General features: G+C 41.3%; 1 long non-coding RNA gene across 1 annotated transcript; it reads right to left on the reverse strand.

The window, feature by feature from the left end:
* Positions 1-21,403: 21,403 nt before the first annotated feature.
* Positions 21,404-26,248, reverse strand: LOC146402862 (uncharacterized). Its single transcript, XR_014808013.1, has 2 exons — positions 25,987-26,248; positions 21,404-21,730 (listed from the first exon to the last, which is right to left on the reverse strand). It is a non-coding gene; the product is annotated as an uncharacterized LOC146402862 (long non-coding RNA).
* Positions 26,249-26,298: the final 50 nt, after the last annotated feature.

Raw genomic sequence — 26,298 nt, forward strand, 5'->3', positions numbered from 1 at the left:
AAATTAAAAATTAATTAATTAATTAATTAAATTAAATGGCAGTTAAGCAAGTTATTTAGGAAAAACTTTTTTTTTTTTTTTTTGTCTTTTTGCTATTTCTTTGGGCCGCTCCCGCAGTGTATGGAGGTTCCCAGCCTAATTGGAGCTAGAGCCACCGGCCTATTCCAGAGCTACAGCAACGCCAGACCCAAGCCATGTCTGCAACCTACACCACAGTTCACAGCAACACCGGATCCTTAACCCACTGAGCAAGGCCAGGGATCAAACCCGCAACCTCATGGTTCCTAGTCAGATTCATTAAGCACTGAGCCATGACAGGAACTCCACTATGTCATGTTCTTGACCCACTGATCCACGGCAGGAATTCAGGAATATTATATTTTACTTCCAGATTTCCTGGAAGCCAGAGAAAATAAAGATTAATATAAAAGGCCAAGTAACTCCTTAAATCAGTTGAAATGAAACGTGTATTTCTTTAGATAGAAAAGCTTAATTCCAGAAAATTAAAAATGAGAACAAAAAGGAAAAAGAAAGACAGCCTTTATTCTAGATGTTGAGTTCTGGAAGATATTTATTTTATGGATTGTTTTATGTACTAAGTACCATAATGTTAAAAGTATACAACTTCAGAACATAAGATTTTGAGAACGTAAAATTTCCATTTTTAAGTTTATAAATAGCTATTATTAATTTCATAGTTGACTCCTAATTTCTCCACTATTTCCTTGGGGAACTGTCTGAGAAATCTGTGGAAAGATCTGGTAAGAATCAGCATGCTAGAATAGCAGTTGCAATAATAACAACAAAAAAAAAAAGGCCTGCAACAATATGTACATCCATGTTTTTTTAAAAAAAATCAACTGGGAGTTCTCATTGTGCTACAGTAGAAACAAATCTGACTAGTATCTGTGAGGATGTAGGTTTGATCCCTGGCCTTGCTCAGTAAGTAGGCTGGGGCTCTGGCTTTGCGGTGAGCTATTGTGTATAAAAGATGTGGCTCAGATCCTGCATTGCTGTGGCTGTGGTGTAGGCAGGCAGCTGTAGCTTGGATTTGACCCCTAGCCTGGGAACTTCCATATGCCATGATTGTGGCCCTAAAAAGCAAAAAAAAAAAAAAAAAAAAATTCAACTCTTCACTCTCCCCTTCCTCTTTCCATGCATTCACCCCCTTTCCTAAATTTCAGCAAACTTTTATATGAAAATTTTATGATAAAGGTCATAATTTAATTAAAATATGTGACCATCTCTAAAGTTTTTTGATACTTAAATTGAAAGAATTTTAAATATTAAAATATTGCTATTGAACTCAGTTCAGCTGCCCCATTCACTCAAAAACCAATACTCAAGAGATGAGTTTCAGTAAGAAAGGAATAGTTGCTTTTTTCAGGAGGTGGACAATCTAGCGAGAAGCTGGGCTCGTGTCCAAAAACTATCTCCAAAGATTCTGCTGGACCATTAAATGGAAAATCCTTGGAAGAGGGGGTCAGAGTCTTTGTTATCTTTCATTGAGTGTAGACTTTCTTCTGATTGGTTGGTGATGAGGGGACAGGGTGGTGTTCTGGGAACCTTGTCCTCAGCCTGATATTACCACCCTCCACCTAGGTGGGGGCCATAGTTCCTACAGAAGAACTTAAAGATATTGTTCTGTGTATTCCTGGAGGAGAAACCAGGATCTTGACCCAAGACCAAACTATTGTTTCTTGACTCTTCCTCCTTTTTCTTCTGCGTCCCCTCCCTTCCCTAATAAGCAACTGTTTGAATCTGCCCTTTGGAACTCAGGGAAGGTCAAGGATGCTGAATGAAGCCTATTTCCTACAAACAGGAAATGAACATGGAAAGGGCTTGTACCTGCAAGGGCTCCACAGGGTCTTGCTTTATTTCAAGAGTAAGATCCCAGAAATCTGATGACTTGATAGAGATTTCTTGATCTTCACTTTTTTTTTTTTTTTTTTTTGGCTTTTTAGGACCACACTTGGGACATTTGGATGTTCCCAGGCTAGGGGTCGAATTGGATCTGTAGCCGCTGGTTTACACCATAGCCACAGCCACAGCCACAGCAATGCCAGATCTGAGTTGTGTCTGCAACCTACACCACAGCTCACAGCAACACCGGACACTTAACCCACAGAACGAGTCCAGGGATTGAACCCACATCCTCAGGGATCCTGGTGAGGTTCGCTTCCACTGAGCCACGACAAGAATACCCTGACTTCCACTCTTAATTCTCTCTCTCTCTCTCTCTTTTTTTTGTCTTTTTGCCTTTTCGAGGGCTGCTCCCCACAGCATATGGAGGTTCCCAGGCTAGGGGTCGAATCGGAGCTGTAGCCACTGGCCTATGCCAGAGCCACAGCAATGCCAGATCCAAGCCTCGTCTGCAACTTACACCACAGCTCACAGCAGCACCAGATCCTTAACCCACTGAGCCAGGCCAGGGATCGAACCTGCAACCTCATGGTTCCTAGTCAGATTTGTTAACCACTGAGCCACCATGGGAACTCCTCTTAATTCTCATTTATATGCCTCTGCTGAGCCAAATGGTGACATGAGGCCTATGGAAGCTGGAAACAAGACAGGAGTCAACTTCAGCCCCTACTAGGAATGTCTGGTCCATCTGATCTCCCTGTCGTATGAGAGGAAAGTATGGAGGTTGGGGATTATGGAGGCAGCGAGGTCTCATTGTTACCTGAAAAACTGGGTTTGCCCCTTGGTGGTGTCCAGCAAAAACACATAGATGTAGCAAAGAGTGGGAAAAGGAAGGAATATTATCTGCAGCAAGTAAGGAGAACACCAGAGATCTTTCCCAAAGCAGTGTCTCCCCAAATAGCAACAATGGGGAAGTTTTAAGCTAAGGGTACATGCATATTCAAGAAGGGACTAGAGCAGAGAGTAATTAGCATAGAATTGGGGCAAAAGTTAACAAAGTCCAAGCTTTAGTTGACTGATGCCAGGAGGAGCAACAGCATTTTTTCATCTTCCACCTGGGTGGGGAAACTCAGTTCCCACAGAACTCAAAGACTATGAGATTGTTATGCATATCCCTTGAGGGGGAACTAGGACTACTTTATTGACTGCTTTCCCTTCATTCCTGCATTTCCTCTCTTCCCTTAAGATCTCTAATTACTGAGACCTCTTCAGGGGCAAGGTTTGTGGCTAGGCTTAGATCACAAAATGACTTACACTAAAAATGGTTTCTCCTATGTCAAGAAAGCCATGCCTTGTTCTCTTTCTCCAGGGACCCCCACCCCCACCCCAACCCTATCTGCCTACATCACCAGGGACTGGCAGGAAAAAATAGAATTGCCTTCCTCCACCTACAGCCCTGTCCTATCTCAGGCTACCATAACAACAAGACTTAAGACTCACAGCTGACAAAGGAAAATACAGCTCATTCAGGGGACCATGGTATGTCAGGTTCCCCTGGAAACAATCTTTGCAGTTCTAAGATTTGTGTGCAGGGGGGTTGTTGGGGAGTATTCTTGGGAATAATATTTATAATGGGTAAAGAGAATTGGGCAGAAGGAGAAACTGAATTGCTGTGCAATTGTAATAGAGGTTTGGCAGGAACTACAGAGCATTCAGGACCTGGAATGGCCCTTCAGATTGTCCTGAAGTAAGGGGGGATAAGCGGTGAGGATGGGGGCTATCCCAAATGGAGTGGGGGGGGTATGTCTTTGGGTCAGATGATTCTCTTTTCCTAAAGGCAATTCCCAGAGAGTGAATTCTGAGTCATCAGTCACAGCACTCAGAGCATCTGGGAGAGGAGTTCCCTCTGTGGCTTGGTGGTAATGAACCCAAGTAGTATCCATGGGGATGCAGATTTGATCTCTGGCCTTGCTCAGTGGGTTAAGGATCCAACACTGCCATGAGCTATGGTGTAGGTTGCAGGCATGGCTCAAATCCCAGGTTGCTATGGATGTGATGTAGGCTGGCAGGTTACAGCTCTGATTTGACCCCTAGCCTGGGAACTTGCATATGCCGTGGACGGGGCCTTAAAAAGCAAAAACACACAAAAAAGCAAGCAGCTGGCAGAATGAGTGCCTGAGTCTTGGGGGTCCAGGTGGCACACTACAGCATCCACCTAGGGCCTGGGAGTTAACACTTGTCATCAGCCCCTACTGCAGCTGCCAACCCGCAGAACCCCATGAGTGAAGCTCAGGGTGGAGACCAGGAGTGAGGCACTCTGTACTCTGGGAAAACTGGAAGAACAGGTCTTCAGATATTTAGATATTTTTAGGAGAAGATTTTTTTGAGCCCAAATCTTGCATCTCCTCATATCTAGAAAAAACACTAAAATGCGTCAGTGACGACTGATGTCCATGACCAGTAGTAACCTTCACGAGATCAGTAGCAAACTTCTATAAAATGTGTGCATGCCTGCACACACCTCCCCCCTCACCTTTAAGACATATCTTAATATTTCCCCTTTCCGCTTTGGGGCAGTATTTCAGAGCTATCTGCAATTAGTTGACAAAACAAAAGATGTCATCTGTGAGAATAGCCCCTCACAAGGGTGAGCTAGTGAGCCCTGAGGGAATTCAGGAAAACATATCAAAGGAGTGATTCCAGTATGTCCAGACCTTTACACCTCCCCATAAACTGGTTTTCTGTAAATCTTCTATAAATCTAGTAATCTGTAAATCTTTTGTTCCTACTGCTTCCCCTTTATTGCAAAAACCCACACATCCTTAGCTTCTCCCCTCACCTCCCCAGAGGGGTTTCTCAGGGCTACCTGTGATGCTGTCTCCAGGTTTAAGTCCTAATTTCACCCCAAGTGAAACTTAACTCAATTTTCAGGTTGTATTTTTTTTCAGTTGACAGAGTAAAAGACAGCCAGATTAATCTGGTCAAATAGAATAAACAGTGAAAAACAGTATTAGAGAAGCCAGACATCAACTTAAATGTAAATATAAATCATGTTAAAAACAAATTATGAGAATACTAACAGTAACTATGGCAACAGATTTGATGAGACAGGAAATGGATAATGTTCTAGCAAAATGAGCATCACCAAAGTTGACTTAAGAAAGGGACAACTTGAATGCACCAAATAATAGAGATTAGTAAAGTGACCAAAATTCTACCAATGAAAAATGATCACATACTTAACAGTGCAGATCATTTCAGTGCTACTTTATTTTATTTTATTTTTGTCTTTTTAGGTCTATACCCACAGCTTATGGAGGTTCCCAGGCTAGGGGTCCAATTAGAGCTGTAGCCACCAGCCTAGGCCACAGCCACAGCAATGCGGGATCCGAGACACATCTGCCACCTACACTACAGCTCACGGCAGTGCTGGATCATTAAACCACTGAGCGAAGCCAAAGGTTGAACCTGTATCCTCATGGGTACTAGTCAGATTCATTTTCACTGAGCCACGATGGAAACTCCCCTCAGTGTTACTTTAAACAATTCTTCCAAAATATTAATGTTCATAGGAAACTCATTACTAGATCTGATGTTATATCTAAAATTATGAATTTCTAGGAAGCTTCCTGTGATGCTAATACACTACCCACACTTTGAATAGCAAAAATTTGAACGCTTCCAGTCATAGGAAAATATGAACATTTATTTATTTATTTATTTTTAGGGCAACACCCATGGATATGGAAGTTCCCAGCCTAGGGGGTCCGCTGTAGCTGCCGGCCTACACCATAGCTCACAGAAATGCTGGGTCCTTTAAGCCACTGAGCAAGACCAGTAATTGAATCCGAATCCTCATGGATACTAGTCAGGTTTATTACTGCTGAACCACAGTGGAAACTCCAAAAAATTATTTGTTTTATTTTATGATGCCAATATAACTTTAATGTGGAAACATGACAACAATACCATAAAAAGAAGGAAATAAAGGAGGGAGAGAGATAGGGAGGAAGGAGGGAGAAGTAAAGCTTAGAACAATATTGCTGAATTAGAAATAGACTTCAGCAATATATTAAATAAAAGAGAAACTATGAGTAAGGAATGAGTGTGGTTTAAGATCAGAAAATCTATTAATTGAATCCATTAAAGCAACAAATAAAATCATATGATTATAACAACATGTGCTAAGAAACAATTGATAAAAATATAGCCATTATTCCTAATGTTTCTGAAACTCAGCCTCTGTCCACCACTGCCAAATAGAGATGCGGAGACAGAGTTTTGGACAAAGGAGAAACAAAATAACTTTTATTGCTTCGCTGGACAAAAAGGCCACAGCAGGCTAATGCCCTAAAGATTGGATCATTCACTGAGAGAGAGTAGGAGATGGTCTTACAGCTTTGGAGTGGAAAATAGGGCTACAGTTAAGGATCAGAGTAGATGCAAACTTTCTTTTTATTTATTTTATTTTTATTTTTCGCTTTTTAGGTCTGCACCCACGGCATATGGAAGTTCCCAGGCTGGGGGTCAAATCGGAGCTACAGCTGCCGGCGTACACCACAGCCACGGCAATGCAGGATCCGAGCCGCATCTTCGACTTACACCACAGCTCGAGGCAACGCTGGATCCTTTAAACCACTGAGCGAGGCCAGGAATCGAACCTGCAATCTCATGGCTCCTATCGGGTTACTTAACCACTGAGCCACGAAGGGAACTCCCGATGAAAACTTTCATTCTTCTTCAAAGATAGTGTTTAGTGGCCCCAGGCCTGGTTCTGGAGGTCCTCCTTTCTGGAATGAGTAATGCTTCACAACATCTTTCATTTGTTGGGGGTTTAGTTGTGCAAAAGAATTCAAAAATGTTGTTATGTACATTCCTTGAGGAGAAACCAGGACCCTGCCCCAAAGCTGCACAATGGTCTCTTGACTGCTCCTCCCTGGTCTCTGTATCCTCTCCCTTCCCTAATTAGCAAGTGTTTGATCCTGCCCTTTGGAACTCAGGGAAAGTCATGGAAACTGCATGAAGCCCATTTCCTAAAGACAAGAAATGGGGGACATAGAATGGTTTGTGTGCCCAGGAATCCACAGGGCCCTCCTCAGTTTCACTAATAAAACTTCTAAGTAGTAGTCACAGTGCGACAGAAACGGATCCGACTAGGAACCATGAGGTTGTGGGTTTGATCCCTGGCCTCACTCAGTGAGTTAAAGATCTGGCTTTGCCATGAGCTGTGATGTAGGTTGCGGATCTGGCGTTGCTATGGCTGTAGCTCCAATTAGACCCCTGGCCTGGGAACCTCCATAGGCCACGAGAGCACCCCTAAAAAGCAAAAGCAAAAAAACAAACAAACAAAAAAGACCCCAAAAAACTTCTAAGTAAAATGGTAACATAATGAAATTACTCAAATGTAATAATGAGTATATCCAAAACCAGACTTAAATATTATCTTGTGATCTAACCTCATTTTACTAAAATTTATATTATTCTCATAAGTAGTTAAGCCTTAAAATAATTTTATTAAAACTTGTTGTAACAGTTTTAGTGTGCTAAAAAACAAAATTCAACTGAGTAAATTTTTTTCTTTTTTTGGCTGTACTCACAGCAGCTGAAAGTTACTAGGCCTGTGATTGAACTTACACCGCAGCAGTGACCCAAGCTGCTTCAATGACAAGGCTGGATACTTAACCCGCTGCACAAGGCAACTCCAGGATGTAATTGGCTTTATTTATTTATTTATTTATTTATTTAGGTCCGCACCCATGGCATATGGAAGTTCCCAGGCTAGAGGTCGAATCAGAGCTACAGCTGCTGGCCTACATCACAGCCACAGCAACACCAGATCCAACTGCATCTGTGACTTACACCACAGCTCCCAGCAACAGTGGATCCTGAACCCACTGAGTGGGGTCAGGGATCCAACCCTGGTCTTCATGGATACTAGTGGGCGTCATATCCACTGAGCCACAAGGGGAAATTCTAATTGGCTTTATTAGGTTATTCATGAACTAATATTGGGCAGCTCCCCAACTGGCAAGCAGGAGGGCATGCCAAGGAATAGTGCAAAATGTAAGGTTTTTATTAAAAAATGAAAAAAGATGGGGTAGGGATGATGTCATTAGTAAAAGAAAAGGAAGGGTTATCTTGGGCCAGGGCATTTCCTATTTTTAGTGGGGAAAGAAATGCAAGAGTTTTGTCATCCAGGTTGCCTCAGCTTCCTTTGGGGTAGGAAGTGGGGATGAAAAGGAGTTTCTGCTGTGGCACAACACAAGATTTGAGCCACATTTGGGAACTACATCACAGCTCACAGCAACACCGGATCCTTAACCCACTGAGCAAGACCAGGGATGGAACCTCCGTCCTCATGGGCACTGGTTGGATTCATTTCCGCCGTGCCACAACAGGAACTCCCTCAATTAACTCTTATATTTGGGATACTTGTCATTTCATTATTTTGTAACAAATTGTTGTATTCTTTTTACTTTTTTCACTTATTTTTTTTTCCTTTTAGAGCCACACCCATGGCATATGAAAGTTCCTAGGCTAGGGGTCCAATTAGTGCTGCAGCTGCTGGCTTACACCACGGCTTGTGGCAACGCTGGAACCTTAACACACTGTGTTGAGCCAGGGATCGAAGCTGCGTCCCAATGTTCCCAAGACTCTGCCAATCCCACTGTGCCACAGCAGAAACTCCTAAAAATACCTTTTTGTACATTTTAAAAATGTCATTATTGAGTTAATAGGCTTTATTAACTGTTTCAATTAACAAAATCATTATGATAAAAATTCTAATAAATTGCTACAAGTTGGTGGGTGGGAATCCCTTTATGAAGGCTTCTTTGCTCTTAAACCATGTCCCTACATTTTTGAAATTAATAACAAAAGATAAATAAACGAATAGACATTAACATTTTCTTCTAGCCACTCCATTCGATCTCATTATTTTTTTCATGAAGTAGCATTAGGGACAAAAATCTGGGCTGCTAGGGTTGCACATGACTTTTGGTGGTGGGCAAAAGTGCTGCTACTACTATCAGTGCTAGATCATTTTTAGTATAGAAATAGAAAAAATATTTATTTGTAAGTTTATGTCTTTTTTTTGGGGGGGGTGGCCTGCAGCCATGGCATGTGGAGGTTCCCAGGCTAGGGGTTGAAACGGAGCTGCAGCTGTCAGCTGCACAGACACAGCAACGCCAGATCCTTAACCCGCTAAGCAAGGCCAGGATTGAACCTGCGTCCTCACGGATGCTAGTCAGATTTGTTTCCACTGAGCCATGGCAGGAACTCCCTATTTGTTGGGTTTTTTTGTTTGTTTTGTTTTGTTTTTAATTTTTTTTTTTTTTTTTTTTTGTCTTTTTGCTATTTCTTGGGCCGCTCCTGTGGCGTATGGAGGTTCCCAGGCTAGGGGTCCAATCGGAGCTGTAGCCACCAGCCTATGCCAGAGCCACAGCAACGCGGGATCCGAGCCACGTCTGCAACCTACACCACAGCTCACGGCAACACTGGATCGTTAACCCACTGAGCAAGGGTGGAACTCCCTATTTGTAAGTTTATGAATTCACATTTTTTCCAACTCAAAATTTTGTGTTGTGGTAGAGTACTTTTCTTACTGTATGAATTTCAACAACCACCAAGGCTTTCAACTATATCCCGGCACTCTACAATCCTCAGTTTTTCTATTCTCTTATTTGCAGAATTGGTATGTTCAAAGGATTGTTTGGACAAATAGGCATGAAAATTTCTAAATTTTTGGTAGAGAGTAGACACATACCCAACATTGGCTTTGGCTATAGATACAAAACTCATAATTATTTCCCCTTCCTTGGCAATTTCCTTTCCCCTGATCCACAGGCTGTGCTTCAAGCTGCCAGGTTAGTATAACTCAACTTCAATCCTTGTTTGATCTGGAGCTGGTATTATGAGGGAGCCTAGGTCAAATTCCCCTTTACAGGCCTTAATTAATATTTTCTTTTTCCTTGAGAAATGATTGAAATTAGTAGTTTATAAATGTTCCGTTTTCACCAACGTAAATCACTTTAATGTCTATAGGTACTTTCTTCTAAAGATAGAAGACACATTTATCCGAGTTTGTAAGCTGTACACAGCTGGTTCAGTCAGCCATGACTGGAGAGGTGGAGTGGTCATGGAGGATAAAAACTGCCTTGTTTTGGAGTTTCTGTCGTGGTTCAGTGGCTAATGAATCCAACTGGGAACCATGAGGTTTTGGGTTCAGTCCCTGGCCTTGCTCAGTGGGTTCAGGATCCGGCGTTGCTGTGAGCTGTGGTGAACTTGGATCCTGCGTTGCTCTGGCTCTGGTGTAGGCTGGCAGCTATAGCGCGGATTAGACCCCTAGCCTGGAAACCTCCTTATGCCACGGATGTGGCCCTAAAAAAGACCAAAAAAAAAAAACTGCCTTGTTTTGTGGTTTAGGGCATAGAAGGCAATTTCTTGAAGAGGGGTCATTTTGTGCCAAGCAGGCAGCCTCAAAGTATCTATTACTAACTTATAAATGAAATAAATGATCCCTAAGAGGAATTATTGATATTCTAGAGCAGAACAGTTCAATAGAATTTTCTGTAAGGATGCACATTCTTTCTATTTGTACTTTTCAACATGTAGCCATTAGCCATACCTGGCTTTTCGGTACTTGCAATGTCACTAGTCAACTGAAGAATTGAAGAGATAGAATTAATTTTATATAGTTAAAGTTAATTTAAACTTATTTATTTTTATGGGCACACTAGCAGCATATGGAAGTTCCTGAGCCAGAGATCAAATCCAAGCCACAGCTGCAACCTAAACTGCAGGTGACAACACTGGATCTTTTAACCTGCTCCGCTGGGCCAGGGATCAAACCTGTACCTCTGCTGAGACCTGAGCCACTGCATTTGGATTCTTAACCCACTTCACGACAGCCAGGACTCCAAGTTAATTTAAATTTAAATATCCACATGCTATCTATTGTATTAGATAGCACAATTTTAGAATTTTCAGTGAAACCATGTATCATACTTAAGACTTCAGAATTTGTAATCAATCTTGGTTACAAATTTGGTCTTTGCCATTATCTGAATAAATTTAAGTAAGTTATTTTATTTATCCAAGACTCAATTTCTTTTTCAATAGAAAAGTGGAAATAATTCCTATTTTGTGTAGGATAGTTTTACTCAAAGTGCTGTCTTCATATCAATGTCCATCTGTGGACTATTTACTACAGATCAGAAATTGAGTAAGCAATAGAAACTTTTATAAAAAGTTGGCAGTAATTTTATATCTTTTGACTTTAATACAATTTTGTATGACATTTAAATTGGGGGGGGTGTGCCTGTGGCATGTGGAATCCACACCACAGCAGTGACCTGAGCCACTGCAGTGACAACACTGGATCCTTAACCTACTGCCCCACAAGGGAACTCCTTTAAAATTTTCATTTCTCTAACCAGTTTTCTTTTTTTTCTTTTTCCTTTTCTTCCTTTTTTGGCTGTCCCACAGCATATAGACTTCCTGAGCAGCTGAAGCTGTGACCTATGCTACAGCCATGCAACATCAGATCCTTAACCCACTGTGGTGGGCCAGGGATGGAACCTGCGTCCCAGTTTTCCAGAGATTCTGCTGATTCCACTGAGCCACAGCAGGAACTCCATAGCTAGTTGTAGGTTGTTTTTTTGTGTGTTTGTTTGTTTTGTTTTGCATTTTACAAAATATTAATCTTAAACAGATTGGAAATAAAGCTTGTACTTTGTGGTTTGAGAAGTACTGTCAGAGATTCACCATAAAGGTGGAGGGAAAGGGTCTAGAATGTTATCTGTTTATATAGCAAACAATTGATGAATGGCTATTATTATGAATGTCAGTCTTATAATTTCTCAGTCTCTAAGGTAATAGAAAGAATTTCTCCTTTAAATTGCTCAGAATAGAATCTCATTGGATGATTCTATGACTAGCTAACTATGTCCAGGCACATAAGTCTGTTTCTTCAAACAGCCATAAGGCACAATATGTTAGTCACTTTGAGTTAATAGAAATATAATCTTTTTTTTTCTTTTTCTTTTTAGGGCTACACCCAGGATATATGGAGTTTCCCAGGCTAGGGGTCAAATCGGAGGTGCAGCTGCCAACCTACACCACTGCCACAGCAACACGGGATCCAAGCTGTGTCTGCGACCTACACCACAGCTTATGGCAACACTGGATCCTTAACCTACTGAGTGAGGCCTGGATTGAACCCTTGTCCTCATGGGTACTAGTCATGTTCATTACCGCTGAGCCACAACCGGAACTCCAGCAATATATTCATTCTAATACTTTTAAGTGCTTTTGATTGAAGAATGTGTTAAAAATGTATGTAAAGAATAAAGTTTGTTACTCCAAGTATTTAATAAAATTTGTATTTGAGTGAGTAAGAATATTATAACAGAATTTAAGCACAGAGGGTGTCCCCATTGCGGCTCAGTGGTTAACAAACCCAAATAGCACCCATGAGTTTGCTGTTCGATCCCTGGCCTTGCTCGGTGGGTTAAGGATCTGACGTTGCTGTGAGCTGTGGAGTAGGTTGCAGACTCTGCTCAGATCCGGTGTTGTTGCTGCGGCTCTGGCATAGGCTGATGGCTACAGCTCCAATTAGACTCCTAACCTGGGAACCTCCATATGCCGCAGGTATGGTCCTGAAAATACAAAAAATAAACAAACAAGCAAAAAAACCCCAAAAACCTAATTAGAAAAGCTTAAACTAAGAACTAAGTTAAAGTTCTTAAACTAAGAATAATTGTCCTATATTGTCTGCCTGTGTGTACACACATGCAGAAGGGCAGTTTAAAAAGCCCAACGGGAGTTCCTGTCATGCCTCATTGGTTAACGAACCCGACTAGCATCCATGAGGACTCGGGTTCGATCCCCGGCCTTGCTCAGTGGGTTAAGGATCTGGCATTGCCTTGAACTGTGGTGTAGGTGCAGCTTGGATCCCACATTGCTGTGGCTGTGGTGTAGGCCAGCAGCTACATCTCTGATTCGACCCCTAGCCTGGGAACTTCCATATGCCACAGGTGAGGCCTTAAAAAGACAATAAATAACAAACATATAAATAAATGTCAATGTCAAAAAAACCATAGTGGCTTCCGGGTCATACTTGACAATGACCACATGGAATGTTTTAATATATCTAAAGAAAAAAATGACAAGTAGGTGCACATGAATTAGGGGATAGGGGTATTTATCACTCAGGAATTCAAAGAAAAAAGAGTTGCAGAGGCACAATTTGGCCCTGGCCATCCAAGCATGGCGTGCTGGTGAGGCGTGGGTTGGTGCTCCTCAGGTCTTATAAATCTCCATCTGCCTCACAGACAGAAATTTCATTCCTGTGGAACAGGACACATCAGCTCACAAAATACAATGCCATTAAACATTAGAATCAAATAACTAACTCCTCTTACTTTGATTCCATGCTCACCAAGCAGCCTTCTGTTTCATTGGCTTTGTATGCCATTTATCTACAGGGGGCTGTGCTGATAAGTAATTCTAAACCCACTCCATCATTAATTTTAGATTGGAATTTTGATATATCAGTCTTTTATCCCTGACTCTCTGAAGTTCACCCCTGGAAAACTGACTGACTCTGAAGAAGCTGGCAAAATTAGATTTCTTCACTTGTACTGGGGACAAGCTCAGGGACCGTAGTGAATCTATCACAGCAATTCCACTGTAGAAAGCTCTGGACTGTCAGCCAACATTTTCCAAATGGCAGCTCTTTGCATTCCCTGGGCCAAATGTTCATAACAGTCAGGGAACCACGGTGAGTTAGATTTTAGCAATAGGGAGTCCTCAGTAATTATATGATTGCTTGACTTATTTTTCTACTCTTGATATCATCACAAAATGAACCAGATGATTTTATTATTATTATTATTATTATTATTATTATTGTCTTTTTGCCTTTTCTAGGGCCGTTTCCCACAGCATATAGAGGTTCCCAGGCTAGGGGTACAATCAAAGCTGTAGCCACCGGCCTACGCCAGAGCTACATCAACACGGGATCTGAGCCGTGTCCCCAACCTACACTACAGCTCACGGCAACACTGAATCCTTAACCCACTTAGCAAGGCCAGGGATCGAACCTGCAACCTCATGGTTCCTAGTCGGATTCGTTAACCACTGCGCCACAACGGGAACTCCAGATGATGTTATTTTAGAGGTTGCAAAAATAGAATACAAAGTTAAGACAACTCAGAGCTAAAATTATAAAGTTTGAGAAGTGGAAATAAAATTGAGTGTAGTTGAAGTAAAAATAGCATCTTCTCAATGCCTGTTTCATAAACTGTTTTTCCCTGTGTCAACTGCTCCACACTAATACTTTCTTTTTCTTTTCTCCTTCTGTCTCTCTCTCCCCCCTTTTTTTTTTTTGGCTGTGCCTGTGGCAAATAAAAGTTCCTGGGCCAGGGATTGAACTTGAGCTGCTGCAGTGACAGCACTGGATCCTTAACCCACTGCACCACAAGAGAACTCCCCTTTTCTTTTATTAATGAGAATGAGGAAATTCTAAGGAGTAAAGATCCAAGAAGCATCTTAAAATCAGAATTGAAGCAGTGCTACTAAAATTAATAATGCTATCCAGAAATTCCCATTGTGGTTCAGTTTGTTAAGAACCTGACATAGTGTGCTTGAGGATTCGGATTCAATCCCTGGCCTGGCTCATTGAGTTAAGGATCCAGCATTTCTACAAGCTGCGTTGTAGGTCACAGATGAGCCTCCAATCTGGCATTGTTGTGGCTGTGGCAATGGCTGGCATCTGCAGTTCCAATTCAACCCCTAGCCCAGGAACATCCATATGTCACAGGAGTGGCCATTTAAAAAAAAAAAAAAAGTAGTATCCAGAAAAAAGATAAACGGGAGAAAAAAAACTCAAGGAAGCAAATCTATATAGTAAAGGAAAGTTGTATTATTTTATTAAGGTAATATTACATTGGTTTTTACATATGGATTTAGGAGCTGTTAGTAAATCACAATTCTGGTTATCACACAGATTTTATGGGAAATGAAGGAAAGGAGCAGACTGAGCAGAAGATACATGAAACAATAAAATTTGTGTTCAATTCTATAAATGCAAGTGGTAGTTATCAATACATAATACTTACCATGTAATAGAATAATTCGCACAATATTCATCAAATTTGAATACAGAAATACAAAAACATCCATAACCCAATTGTACAAGTTGATTAGCATTTATGATGTGCTAATTCTAAACAACAAAAACAAGACTTAGTTTAGGTGACAGATGATAGTGAAACCAAACTTTGTAATGTGAATGACAGAAGCGAACTTTATTCCACGTAATGATTTTCAATCTACACACTATGAAGTAGTAAGATTTTATGATTTCATCTAAATACTGATCATAAATCAGGGTTCATTTAAAAAGTAAAATTACAACATGCATCAAGAAGGTTAAATAGGAGTTCCCATCGTGGCGCAGTGGTTAACGAATCCGACTAGGAACCATGAGGTTGCGGGTTCGGTCCCTGCCCTTGCTCAGTGGGTTAACGATCCGGCGTTGCCGTGAGCTGTGGTGTAGGTTGCAGACTCGGCTTGGATCCCGCGTTGCTGTGGCTCTGGCGTAGGCCAGTGGCTACAGCTCCGATTAGACCCCTAGCCTGGGAACCTCCATATGCCGCGGGAGCGGCCCAAGAAATAGCAACAACAGCAACAACAACAACAAAAGACAAAAAAAAAAAAAAAAAAAAAAAAAAAAAAGAAGGTTAAATAGCAACCTAAATGCCCATGTGCAGATGAATGGATAAAGAAGATGTAGTCTATATATACAGTGAGATGGAATATTATTCAGGCATACAAAAGAATGAAATAATGCTATTTTCAGCAAAATGGACCTAGAGATTATCAGACTAAGTGAAGTAAGCCAATCCTCCTAATTTATCCTCCCCTTTCCCCCTTTGGTAACCATAACTTATTTTTCTATCTGTGGGTCTATTGCTGTTTTGTTAATAAGTTCATGGAAAAAGGCTTGGGCTTTTCTTTTTTTCTTTTCTTTTCTTTTTTTCCTGCTTTTTAGGCTGCACCCAAGGCAAATGGAGCGTCTCAGGCAAGGGGCTGAATTGGAGTTACAGCTGCTGGCCACAGCCACAGCCACACCAGATCCTAGCCTTTTCTGCAAAGTACACCACATGGCAACGCCAGATCCTTAACTCACTGAGCAAGATCAGGGATCAAACCTGTGTCTTCATAGATACTATTCAGATTCACTTCCTCTGAGCCACGATAGGAAATCCTCCTACTGTATCCTTAACTGATAGTATTTACCCCTTCAAATCACATGAAAACTGCTATCCTGAATTTGGTGTTATTATTTCTAAATATTTAGTTTTTTACTTTATATGTGTAACTCTAAATAACACAAACAAATGGTTGAGGGATGAGTAAAGTCGCCAGATAAAATACAAGTTGACTAGTTAAATTTGAATTTCAGATCAAAAAACAAATTTTTTTATTGTAAGTATATCCCAAATATTGAATGAATATTTCTAATACTTGCTATATTGTCCCATGCAATATTTGGGACATACTTATATTAAAATTATCTGAAATTCAAATTTAACTGGGTGTCATAATTTTATTTGCTAAACCTGGCAGTCTAAGAGGTAAGTGGATGTGGGGTTCTGCATATGCATGCATGAAAGAGTGGGAACTGGGAGCCAGAGACACAACAGTTTGGGGATAGTGTCAAGTGACAGTAGCTTAAACTCAAGTTGGCCAGTGTAAAATTGAGTAAAATAGTTCAATTTTAGAGCTATAAGGGAGATGATAGAAAGATCAAGATTTGGTGACTGGTTGGGAGTTGCCGTTGTGGCGCAGTGGAAACGAATCCGACTAGGAACCATGAGGTTGCGGGTTTGATCCCTGGCCTCACTCAGTGGGTTAAGGATCTAGCATTACCATGAGCTGTAGTGTAGGTTGCAGACACAGCTCAGATCTGGCATTGCTGTGGCTCTGGCGTAGGTCGGCAGCTACAGCTCCGATTAGACCCATAGCCTGGGAACCTTCATATGCTGAGAGTGTGACCCTCAAAAGACAAAAAAAAAAGATTTGGTGATTGGTTGTATGTGTAGCTAAATGAGAGAGGGAGGAGTTTAGAATAATAAAAGTGATATACAGGTTTGGCTAGTGGGATTGCTGATGGAGATAAATTCTGTATAGGACATGTTGAGTTAGATGTTCTTTTGAGGAATATTCAGGCTAACTGACAAAGCATGTAGTTGGATGTATTCTGGGGCAGTTAAGTAATTTAAAATAAAAGCAGGAATTCCCATTGTGGTGTAGCAGAAGCGAATTCAACTAATATCCATGAGGTTCAATCCCTGGCCTCACTCAGCGGTTGGGGATCTGGCATTGCCAGGAGCTGTGGTGTAGGTCAAAGATACTGTCAGATCCAGCTTTGCTGTGGCTGCGGCGTAGGCAGGCAGTTGCAGCTCCGAATTGACTCCTAGCCTGGAAACTTCCATATCCTGCAGGTTCAGACCTAAAAGCAACATTAAATAAATAAATAAATAAAATAAAGCAGGACCAAGAAGCCACGGACATAGCTGATCTATTCTATTTAATTTCTTACTTATCTACCTATTGTGTCTTAACCTCTTCTTTTACTAAAATCCCTATTCATAGCCTTGTTCTCTTGTTCTATATTTTTGTTGATCCAAAAAAAGTAATTTCATTTACACATGTTGCCCTTTATCTTTTCCTTTTCATTTCACATTGACTTGTCCTTTCATTAAAGTCCTGGCATCTTTTGAGAGAGAGAGAGAGAGAGAGAGAGAGAGAGAGAGAGAGAGAGAGTGTGTGTGTGTGTGTGTGTGTTATCTGTCTCAGGGGAATTGCTTCCTTCAGGAACTTCCACAGCTCTTGGCTCTGGTTTCCTTGGCAACCCCTGCCTCTCTTATTTTCTTTTCTGATTACTTAAGAGAAATCTGACTAACTCACTAATCACTGATCATAAATAGTAGAAGGAAAGAAAAGTGCTCAGCATGGTCTCTGAGAAAGGAAATAGGCAATTTAGAGGAAATAAAAATACCGAGACCTAGGGAGATGGACGTAAAACACGTGAAGGTATTGATTTACCAGGTTTGTTACTTTCATTAGTCAGTGCACTGTTGGCAGTATTGTCAGGGATGATCAAGACAATAACCTCATTAGCTAGGCAGCTGTACCATCTACCCAAGCCAAATTCTGCTGGGCCTCCTTCAACCAATATGGAGTGTAGGAGGTCATATTGTGAAAATATGAAATACAGATCTTCAAAGAAGGAGAAAAAAAAAGATGATCAAACTTGCTTTAGTGTCTAACTTCAAAATCTATCAGTATACAGAGCAAATAGGAATCCATGAGATTAGTAATTGCTATCTTAATTGTAGGTCTGTTAAAGCATTTGCAAAGTATAACAGTGGAATTTTATTATTTTATATGGTACATTCTATATTGCACACTGTGATACGACTGCTTTTACTAAATAAAGATACCAGGATGGGGATTAAGTGTCTAAAGCTGATACAGATACAAATATTTATTTAGAAATATTCATTCTGCGAACCCAGCTTAATCCTCCAGTCAGTATTGGGTTTTAGTGACCAGTAAGGCATTTAACAAAATTCTCATTAGAAAAGTTGAGACACCCACTTATCAGAAGGTACTTCTTCCTGCTATTCAAGACAAATGGATCATTGCTTGCATTCTTAGGAGGGAAAGGAAGAACTGTTAGTCTGTAAAACCAGAGTAAGTCTAGGAAATTTAGCTGAGTTACATTGTTGAGTTGTTGGGTTGAATTCTATCTCTGTAACATCTGAATAAAATGTAAATGTGTTGTTTGATGAAGTTATTTATTCATTACTTATTGATGTAAATGATAATCAACATAGTTCGTTATATTTAGTCCAAAACACTATGATAACAGGCCAGTTTTTTGTTTGTTTGTTATCCTCCCAAAGGAAAATCCCACTTTAAGTCTCTGGATGTAGTACTTTCCAGGTCTGCTCTTGCATTTGTCTCATCATCTTTTCCATCTCATCCTCATTATGAAATAGTTTTGTAGTTTGGAGCCCTCGGCCCCTCCTCACCCTGCCCAGACATGAGTTCAGATTGGGCAATGCTGATCAAGGTAATCTTGCCAGGTACAGGGATTTGTTGAGATAACCCAGCCTGAGCCAAACAACACACTCTAGGACATGGAGATTGGACAGGGTCATCTCATGAATGTCAGGCACCAGACCTGGGCAATCTTGGGCCCTCCTTCCAGACCTGAAGGAGGAAGCATGAGGCCCCTGTTACTCTCAGCAGCCATGTTGTGTCCTTGAGGGAAGCTGGTCTTCGGAGGATGCTCCAAATAGGGAGCGGTACCTGAGTGAGTCACTGAGAAACTGACATGCAGTTTGGAGGGACCACTCTTGGAGGCATCTTTCTGTTATGCAAGTCAAAAAATCTCTTTAATTTAAGCTGGTTTCACTTGAATTTGCTGTTGTTAAAAAAAATGCCACAGTGATATATTTACTCTTGGACCTTACATAAGTATCCAAGACACTAGTTGTCAGCTAAAGTGTAGTCAGACTGGGATTATCTAATGAATTTATTTAGCATCTCATCACTTAGTTTACAGTTCTCTTGGTACATTTTAGTTACTTTGAGGTTTTATATTCTAATTGATTGATTCAACAACTGTTTATTATTAACATTAAGCCTTCACTATTTCACCCTGTGAGGTGCTGTGCATATAACAGTGATAAACATAGTTCCAATACTGGGAAAGCTCAAAGGACTAGTTGAAGAGCTGAACAGGAATAATGAAGAAGTGTTCAGAAGTTAAAATGGAAAATCAGAAAAAAGCAAAGGAGAGACTCCTATTCAGAATGGTGCTGTTGCATAGGAGAGAAGGAGAAGGAAGGGAGAGTGTCATTAAAGACTCGTGAGGAGTTACTAACTTCTGTTTTTGTGCCATGGACCTTTTTGGCAGTTTGATGAGGCCTATGGATCCATTTTCTTTTTTATTGTATTTACTTATTTATTTTTTGTCTTTTTGTCTTTTGTTGTTGTTGCTATTTCTTGGGCCGCTCCCACGGCATATGGAGGTTCTCAGGCTAGGGGTCACATCGGAGCTGTAGCCACCGGCCTACGCCAGAGCCACAGCAACGCGGGATCCGAGCCGAGTCTGCAACCTACACCACAGCTCACGGCAATGCCAGATCGTTAACCCACTGAGCAAGGGCAGGGACCGAACCGCAACCTCATGGTTCCTAGTCGGATTCGTTAACCACTGCGCCACGACGGGAACTCCTCATTTTCTTTTTTAGGGCCGCATCCATGGCATATGGAAATTCCCAGGCTAGGTGTCTAATCCAAACAACAGCTGCTGGCCTATGCCACAGCCATGGCAACGTGGGGCCCGAGCTGCATCTGTGACCTACACTGTAGCTCATGGCAACAGAGGATCCTTAACCCACTGAGCAAGGACAGACATCAAACCCGCATCCTCATGGATACTAATCGAATTCATTTCTGCTACAGCACAATGGGAACTCCCAGAACAATGCTTTTAAGTGTGTAAAATACTTTGGATTACAAAGGAAATTTACAGAGTATTGAAATAGCTATCAAAATATTTTAAAAGAGTTCCCTTCATGGCTCAGTGGTTAATGAATCCGACTAGGAACCATGAGGTTGTGGGTTCGATCAGGCCTTGCTCAGTGGGTTAAGGATCTGATGTTGCCATGAGCTGTGGTGTAGATTGCAGATGCGGCTCGGATCACTCATTGCTGTGGCTCTGGCATAGGATGGCAGCTACAGCTCCAATAAGACCCCTAGCCTGGGAATCTCCATATGCTGCGGGAGCGGCCCTAGAAAAGGCAAAAAAACAAAAAATAAAAAATAAAATAAAATAAAATATTTTAAAAAATAAATTTGTGATCTAGTAATATATGTGCTTCTTTATTAGGTCATCGAAGAACAAGATTTATCAGTGGGAATAATTATTAACATAATTTTAGGGAAGTGATGAATGTAAATATTATTTTGAATTCTCTACAGCAACTATAATGTCATATGAAAATATCTGTGGTTCTTTTCATTGCAAAGGCACAGGTACCTCTAATACTATTGTAGTTTGTGGCTTTATTCATAATAGAAGGATGAGTTAAATTTTATTTAGAATTTTCTTTCAATGTAATTTCCTGGACCCCTGAATTTTATGCCAAGTTAAAAATAATGTGTGTGAAGAGATAAAATTTAAACTAAATCTTGAGAGATTGAAGGAGGTATGTACGCAAGTGAAACAGAAATGAATTCAGGACATAGGGAACAGTATATACGAGGGCACAGAGGCATGAGAGAGAATAAGGGAATGTGAACAGAATGCTTTGGCTAGAGTGAAAAGTGAATTTGGCATTGTGCTAGGAGGTTAAGCAAGATAGTGGCAAAATCTCCTAACTTTGGGATACTGGTTGTTTGTACATTATAGTGTTAAATGTGATGTGTTAACCACTGCGCCACAACGGGAACGCTCTTTTATTTTTATTTATTTATTTATTTTTAGGGCTGCACCTGCGGCATATGGGTCCAATTGGACCTGTAGCTGCCAGCCTACACCAGAGCCACAGCAATGCAGCAGGAGCCGAGCCACATCTATAACTTATACCACAGCTCATGGCAACACAGGATCCTTACCCTTAACCCACTGAGCTAGGCCAGGGATCGAACCTGTGTACTCATGGATGCTAGTAGGGTTCGTTAACTGCTGAGCCATGACGGGAACTCCCATATTATTCTCTTTATCTCTATTCATCATTTGGATGAATGGGCATCACTTCCTGTGCCTCAGTTGTCTTACCTGTAAAATAGGGACAGAAAGTAGGTCATAGATAGAGTTGTTGTGGGGATTAAATAATATAGTCACATAAAACTTACTTGGAACAATGCCTCACATGTGGTAAGCTCTCAATAAATGACAGTCATCATTATTATTATATAATATTATAATATCTTTTTCCCCTTGCTCAATCGGCCAACTCATATACATTCTTTACTTCCTCTAGAAAGATTTTCTGATCACTCAACTTATCTTCCCTCCTGATAAAATTATAACTTCTAAATAATATCAGGATCTCATATAATTACAATTCTTGTATTTTTCACAAGATATTATAAACATATTTCTACATCATTTTTCCCTATTACACTATGGAGCTGTTAAAAGTAAAGACTGGATATTATTATTATTATTATTTTTTTCCCTTCCCATTTATTTATTTATTTTGTCTTTTTGCCATTTCTTGGGCTGCTCCCACGGCATATGGAGGTTCCCAGGCTAGGGGTTGAATCGGAGCTGTAGCCGCCAGCCTACGCCAGAGCCACAGCAATGTGGGATCCGAGCCGTGTCTGCAACCTACACCACAGCTCATGGCAACGCCGGATCATTAACCCACTGAGCGAGGCCAGGGACCGAACCCGCAACCTCATGGTTCCTAGTCGGATTCGTTAACCACTGAGCCACAACGGCAACTCCCGAGGATATTATTTTTGATGTCTATAGTGTTTGATTTTACTGAGGGGACCCTGAGGAGTTTCCACATCTGTCCATGGGGGGCAGCCACTAATAAGGTACTTTTAGATTCTGGATCCAGTGATAAAACAGATATATTGGAAGACTATTTGGTATTAAGTTTTTGATATTAATATGGTTCTGGCTATTCTTCCTGTACTCATCACATATATGTGTGTGTGTGTGTGTGTGTGTGTGTGTGTGTGTGCGCGCGCGCGCTTTAAATTGCGTTTTATATATATGTGTTAAATTATCTGTGTGTTTCATATTTATTTATTTATTTACTGCTTTTTAGGGCTGCACCTATGGTGTATGGAGGTTCCCAGGCCAGGAGTCTAATCAGAGCTGTAGCTGTCAGCCTATGCTAGAGCCACAGCAACGCCAAATGCGAGCCACATCTGCGGCCTACACCACAGTTCATGGCAATGCCAGATCCTTAACCTACTGAGCAAGGACAAGGTTCGAACCTGTAACTTCATGGTTCCTATTTGGATTCATTTCTGCTGCGCCATGAAGGGAACTCCAATGTGTGTTTATGTATGTGTGTTATATGTGTGTGCGCATGTGTTTTCAAGGTTTTGTTATAGACTGGATGTTAACCTCTCACTCCACACAATCTTTCTTGGGGGGTTCTATTACTTCTGTGGCATCAATTACTATGTAATGATAACTCCTGAATTTTAGCCCAGATTTCTGTTTCCTAAGGTTCGGTTCCAAATGTCAAAAATATATGCCGTCCAGGAGTTCTTGTTGTGGCACAGTCGTAGCGAACATGACTAGTATCTGTGAGGATGCAGGTTTGATCCTTGGCCTCATTCAGTGGGTTAAGGATCCGACATTGCCATGAGCTGTGGTACAGGTGGCAGATGTAGCTCATATCTGGTGTTGCTTTGGCTGTGGCCGCCAGCTGCAGCTCCCATTTAACTCCTTCTGGGAACTTCTATATGACATAGGTGTAGCCATAAAAAGCAATATATATATATTATATGTACATATATAATATATACATTTGCATGTATATATGTTCTATGGGTGGACAACAAAAGCCTTCAATTCAATATGCCAAAATTGAACTAGTTTTTTTACACTCAAACTTTCTCCAGCCTCATTTTTTTCTTTTGGCCTCACCCACAACTTGTTGCCAGGTCAGGGATGAAAGCCACACCACAGCAGCAACCAGAGCTACAGCAGTGACAATGCTGGATTCTTAACCTGCTGTGCCATAAGGGAACTCCCAGCCTCACTCTTACTAACTTGGTTTATGCATTCATAATCTCTTGCTACCTGAATTACTACATACTTCTTTTAAACATTACTTATTTTTTTTCTGATAAAAAGTGATACTTTCTTTTTGTAAAAGGTACTTCAGGCAATGCAAGGAATATGTGAATTAGCAATCCTATCTTCCAGAGATAAGTGCTATTCCCCGTGTGACATAGATTCTATCCAACTTTTACATGCATATGTTAACACACATTTTTATTTGATTTATGCAGTCTCTCAGTTTTCTTGTCTCTAGAGTAGCCCACTTAATATATTTTTTTTAATCTTTTTTATATGGCCATACCAGTGGCGTATGGAAGTTTCGGGGCCAGGGACGGAAACTGAGCTGCAGCTGTGACCTATGCCACAGCTGTGGCAATAGCAGATCCTTTAACCCACTGTGCAGGGCCGAAGATTGAACATGTGCCTCGACAGTGACCAAAGCCGATGCAGTCAGATTCTTAACTAACCACACCATAGCAGGAACTCATGTAATCTATTCTTCTTTTTTCTTTTCTAGGGCCGCACCTGCGGCATATGGAGGTTCCCAGGCTAGGGGTCTAATTGGAGCTGTAGCCACTGGCCTACACCACAGCCACAGCAACTTGGGATCCGAGCCACATCTGCAACCTACACCACAGCTCATGGCAACGCCAGATCCTTAACCCACTGAGCAAGGCCAGGGATCAAACCCACAACCTCATGGTTCCTAGTCGGATTCGTTAACCACTGAGCCAAGATGGGAACTCCAGATGCTCAATGTCTATTCTTGATATATACTTTTCTAAAGTATGAATGAGTGGGTGACTTTTTTCTAAAAGGCAAACTGCATCATGCTATTCCCCTACTTTTTCTTTTTTTTCTATTCCCCTTTTTAATATTCCCTAAAAGTCTATCCATTTCTTGTAGGATAATGTCTGAACTTTTGAGATGACATAGAAAATCCTGCATGACCTGACCCCTTTCTGTTTCTCTAGCCCTGCAGTTAGACTTGACAGGTGCTACATTCCTACTTTGATGCACTGGGCAAATTTTTTCAACTGTCAAAGCAAGATTAAAAATAATACTTATCATAAGGAAATAGCATATAAAGTGCCAAACCTACAGTCTGGTTTAGAGTTAACAATAAATACTGGCTATTGTGGAAGAATACAATAGTTTTGTATATTTGTGTTCAGTCTTGCTTGCTTTCTGCGTAGAAGGATCCTTGAGGTGCAGATTGCCGGCAAAATGCTTGAACATAATTGGAACAACCCTCGACACTTCATTCCCCCTACCCCAAAGAAAGAAAAGTAAGAAGGGAAAAATGATTCTGATTTGAATAGATCTGAAAGAAGATGGGAGGTGAAAACTGAGTGGCAGGGAAAGAGAGAGGACAATTCCCACAGAGTTATTTTTTGGCGGGAGGTGGGTTGGCCATGTAATGAAAGTGTTGATAAAGTTGGTTTAGGAAAGATTTGAGGAGTTCCCACCCTGGCTCAGCGGTTAACAAATCTGACTAACGTCGGTGAGGACGCACTGCTTTAAGGATCTGGTTGCAGTGAGTTGTGGTGTAGGTCGCAGATGTGGCTCAGATCCTGCGTGGCTGTGGTGTAGGCCTGCAGCTGTAGCTTGGATTTGACCCCTCCTCTGGGAACCTCCATATGCTCCGAGTGCTGTCCTAAAAAGCAAAAAAAAAAAAAAAAAAAAAAAAAAAAAAAGAAGAGATTTGAGAGAAGCAGTTGTCAGAGTAAATGGGACTTTGGAGAGATAAACAGGTTTAAGGTCTTTAGGACTTTCCTAACTCCCCTCCCCTTTGGTTCCCCACAGCCTTAGTTATTTTGTCAAGGTGTTGTGGTCAGATTTACGTTCTTTCAAATTTGGCACTAGGTCGAGGTTGGCCATGAACTAGTCCAGTGATATTCCAGTTACACAAATATTGTTTGCCATCCTTCAGCGTCCACTCCCCATTGCTTTAACTCTGACGTCTGCCTGCAATTCATTCACCCAACAAATATTTAAGTGACCTCCCCTTTCCCAGTCTGCTGAACAGCCTGTTTTCCAAGGTCAGCCCCTAAACTGTTCGGTGGTGCTTTTTCGGACACTCCAACACTAAAATTTGCCTTTTTTTTTTTTTTTTTTTTGGTGCCACCCAGCACTATACCGATTTCATTTTAAGTTATATTTTGTACTCGACTGCCTGTATCTTTCCTCCTCTAATGAGCCCCTTGAGTCAAAGGTGAAGTTTTATAAGTCTCCTAATTCAATGCATGGTATGAAGTAAATGTTTAGCAAATGTTTACCACACGAGTGTCCTGTGAACTTCAGTGACATCATATCCCGCGTGCCTCGGCGTCAGTCTGTAACCCTTTGCGGGAGGCCTAGAGTCGTCGTTTACAATGTGCACTGAGTATCTCAAACGCTGACTAAGGGTTCAGACAGTTCACAAGAAGCGCGTCCACTGGGAGGTCTAGGGCTCGGTCTTCTAGTTCACACTCTCGTTTGAGACGGAGACACATTGCCCGGAAGGCGCCAGCATTCAGCAACTCTGGGAATAGAACGCGCGAGGGAGGGAGCCGGCAGCTCACTTATCGCGGTGTTTCCTCCCACGTCCC

The sequence above is a fragment of the Sus scrofa genome, chromosome 6 (genome assembly GCF_054392235.1).
Source record: "Sus scrofa isolate SSC_HxYL_T2T_F1_AM1 chromosome 6, Sscrofa_HxYL_maternal_Yorkshire_Landrace_v2.0, whole genome shotgun sequence".
In the NCBI taxonomy this organism is placed as follows: domain Eukaryota; kingdom Metazoa; phylum Chordata; class Mammalia; order Artiodactyla; family Suidae; genus Sus; species Sus scrofa.